General features: G+C 38.9%; 1 pseudogene; it reads left to right on the plus strand.

Annotated features, from left to right (window-relative positions):
• The first annotated feature begins 3,849 nt into the window (after nt 1-3,849).
• Nucleotides 3,850-4,224, plus strand: part of LOC102855247 — a 3,233-nt pseudogene continuing 2,858 nt past the window's right edge.

Here is a 4,224-nt window from a genome sequence, read left to right on the forward strand (position 1 = left end):
CTCCTTCTATCCTCCTTAGTCAATGTCCAACTCTCTGATGCATAACAAGTAATAGTAAAGACCACGCCTGTATCAGATGCGCCTTAGTCTCTAGAGAGACACCATTGCTCTTCAGTACTTAGGAGAGGTCCCTAACAACAGAGTGAATGATTGAATTTTGCACAATGACTTATTTATAGCAAATAAATTTTTAAGAGACATAAACGCAGGTTATATACATTGATTTCACCTGACAGTTTGCATAGGAATCAGATCGATTACATCTGTGGAAAGAATAGCTGCAGAAATTCAATATCAGCTGGAAAACTAGGCAAGGACCTGATTTTGGAACAGACCACCAACTACTCATATGCAAGTCCAAACTGAAGCTGAGAAATTTTCTCTTAGGATATGAAAATTGTTGTTGTTATGTGCCTTTGAGTCACCTGCACCTCATAGAGACTCTGTGTACAAGAGCTCTGAACACTGTCATCTCCTGAGCAAGTCCCACTGACTGGACTCACTACTTCCATTGCCCCAGTTACTGTACATCTTATCCGAGATTTTCCTCTCTTGGACTGTCCCTCCACCCATCCAATCATGATGTCCTTCTCCAAGGACCCAGCCTTTCCTAGCCACATACTCAAAGTATGTGAGATGAAGCTTCAAAATTCTTGCTGCCAGGGAGAAACTTTGTTTTACCCTCTGCAAGATGGACCTATTTATTTTCCTGGCCATCTATGGTATGTTCAGTATTCTTTTCCAGCACCACCACTCAAAGGTATTGATTCTTCTTTTGTCATTCTTATCCATTGTCCAGCTCTCTGATGCATAGCAGGTAATTGCAAAGACAATGGCCTGCATTAGGCTGACTTTAGTCTCTAGACTGACAATATTGCTGTTCAGTACTCTGGAGAGGTCACTTAGAGTAGATTTTTCCCAATACAATTAGTCTTTTTGTTTCTTGACTGCTGTTGCGTGTTAATTGTGGAGGCTAACAAGCTGTAATTGTTAACTACCTCAATCTCTTCTCCATCTAGAATGGGGCTGCCAATTGGCCCAGTGGTAAAAATCTTTGTCTTCTTGATGTTGAGCTTCAATTCATCTTGAAGACTACAGTCCTTCTGCAACAAGTACTTCAGGTCCTTCTAAGTTTTCGCAAGCCAGGTTGCATCATCTGCATAACGCAGAGTGTTGATGAGTATTCCTTCAATCCTGATGCCTCATTCTTCCTCATAAAGCTCAACCTCCCAAATGATCTGTTCTTCATACAGCTTGAAAAAGTATGGAGACAGGATCATCCCTGTTGCACTCTTTTCCTGACTTTGAACTATGCAGTGTTTCCTTGCTCTCTTCTGAGTACTGCTTCTTGGTCCAAGTATAGATTTTGTGTAAGCACAAACAAGTGTCCTGGGATTCCCATTTCCTCCAGGTCACCCACAATTTGTTGTGATCCACACAGTAAAATACCTTTACATAATCAATGAAACACAGATAGGCATTATTCTGGTATACTCTCTGCTTTCTGCCAAGATCTATCTGACAGAATAATTTCTCCAGTGTCACAACCCCTTTTAAACCCAGCTTGTATTTCTAGTAGTTCTCTGTCATTGTTTCAGTAATTTCTGGACCGTCTTCTGCAGGATTTTGCTAGTGTGCGGTACTAGTGATATTGTTAAAAAATTTTCACACTCTGTTGGGTCCCCCTTTTTGGGAATGGGAACAAATTTGGATCTTTTCCAGTCAGTTGGCTAGGTAGTTGTCCTTCAGATTTCTTGGCACAACCTAGTGAGCACATTCAGGCCAACATCTGCTTGTTGAAATATGTCAATTGGTTATCCATCAATTCCTGGAGTTTTATTTTTTGCCAAGTCCTTCAGAGTAGCCTGAATTTCCTTTCCTTGCCATTGTTTCTTGATCATATGATGTTTCTTGAAATCCTTCTGTGTCACCCAAACCTTCTTGGTAAAGTCACTCTGTATATTCCTTCCATCTTCTTTTAATGCTTTCTGAATCATTCAATATCCTGCCCATAGCATCCTTAAGCATTCAACTTGTGGCTTGACTATGCTCTTTAGTTCCTGTAGTTTATAAAATGCTGAGCGAGTTTGGCCCTTTTGATTTTCTGACTCGAGCTCCTTGCATATTTCATTATAATACTTTGCCTTCCTGATGTGCCCTTTAAAATCCTTTATTCAGCTTCTTAACTTCTTGATTTCTTCCTTTTGCTTTGTCTTCTCAGAGTTCTAGAGCAATATTTAGACTCTCTTCTGACATCCATATTGGTCTTCTTTCTCCTTCTTTGTAATGACCTTTTGCATTCATTTTTTTAAACTGAGATTTTAATGAAGGTTTATATGGAATTTTGCAGACTTTTTGCATTCTTCATGTATGATATTCTTGGTATCTTCCAATAGCTTATCTGGTCTTCATTCATTAATGTTAAAGGCTTCAAATCTGTTACTAAAATCAGGGGGGATAGACTCAAGATCAAATTTTGATTGTGTATCATTCATTGCATTGCATTTCACATTGTATTTTTTTACAGAGTGAACAAAGACTTTAAAGTACACTACTTGATTGCTATTTTAAAACTTAGAACAATTTAAATAGGAACTTTCTGCCAAAAGATACTTATAAGGGAGTTTTCTCACAATGGGAACTAGTATGCCAGATTTTACTGTTCCAGGGATCTCTAAAGTGAGACTTCCTATAATGGAGGAATAAAGGAGATTGTTTGAATTATGCCATATATGTTCCTTAGATTTCAAAGATACTTACTATAAAGGGTTGGATTACTATCTAATAGTAGTCTTTAAATACAGTCAACTAAGACAGAACTTTATTGATAAGCAAGTTCTTTTCTAAAAGACATGGTTTTTATATTATTAAGATTTTTACAGAGGAAAAAACTTTCTTAGCTGTAGAAGGGAATGGAACCTTGACCTAACTCATGTTTGTCATTTCAGATTTTATCATATATTTCAATTTGAAATACTTCATCTTACTTGGATCTACAATAAACACCCTTGGGACCAGCAGTTAGAAAATCAAGAGACATATTGCACTGGGAAAGTCTCTAGTGAGGGACCTCTCCAAATTATTGAGAAGGAATGGTGTCAGTTTGGAACTAAGTAAGTCTGTTTCAGGCCAAAGTCTTTCTTATTACTTGTTATGCATTTGAGAGCTGGACAATGAATAAGGATGACAAAAGGAGAATTTATGTCTTGAGCTGTGGTGTTGGAAAGAGTACTGAACATCTCATGAACTGCCAAAAAAGCAAACAAATATGTCTTGGAGAGGGTGCAGCTGCAGTGCTCCTTGGAGGCAAAGATGACAAAGCTTTGTCTCACCTACTCCAGGCATATCACTTGGAGAGGCTATTCCTTGAAGAGGGACAGGATGTTTGGAAATGTGGAGGATTGGTGAAGGAGAGGAAGACCCTCAACGAGGTAGATTGACAGTGACTGCATTATGGGCCATATGTCAGGAAATGTGAGTATGGTACAGGATAAGATAGAGTTTAGAATGTGTTTATCAGATTGCTATGGGTTGTACTCGACTTGACACATATAACAACAGTTTAAAAAGAAGAGTCAGAGTAGTCATTAGAAGAATTTGACTTCAGAGACATTTGTTAGTTGACCATGGTCAAGTGCTCATTCTTCATAGTGTTATCCATAATTTGTTGTGCTACATACAGTTCAATAACTACATAGTTAGTGCCCTGGCCCAGTGTGCAGGTCTGCGAATAGCCAGGTGTAAGAGGCGACAGCACGGAGGGGATGAAGCTGAGTGGAAATCAAAGTTGGCTGGGAGACAGTGGGGCTGTGACAGAGCGAAGGAAGAGGTCAATCCCGCTGACATGTGATGGGGAAGAAACAGAAAAACAAGAGTGGAGACAGTGGCAAGGATTATATTGATCTTGATGCCTTGGCTGCAGAAATAGAAGGAGCTTCTGCTTCTAAAGAACAAGAACCTCAAAAATCAAAGGGGAAAAGAAAAAGGAGAAAAAAAGACCAGACTTTGATGGAGATGCTATCCTGAAAGAACTGGAAGAATTGTCTTTATAGACTCAAAGCATCGAACCTGAAAAAGAAACTGCTACAGTAAAGTCAACAGAAAAGAATAAAGAAGAATCTACCTTAAAACAAGTGATCCCTAGCCCTGAGAGAGATGCAAATCAAGACAACCATGAGATATCATCTCACTCCAGTAAGACTAGCAAAATTTAACAGAACAGCA

This window comes from Elephantulus edwardii, unplaced genomic scaffold, assembly GCF_000299155.1.
Source record: "Elephantulus edwardii isolate Elephantulus edwardi_28Jun2011 unplaced genomic scaffold, EleEdw1.0 scaffold00002, whole genome shotgun sequence".
Classification (NCBI taxonomy): Eukaryota; Metazoa; Chordata; class Mammalia; order Macroscelidea; family Macroscelididae; genus Elephantulus; species Elephantulus edwardii.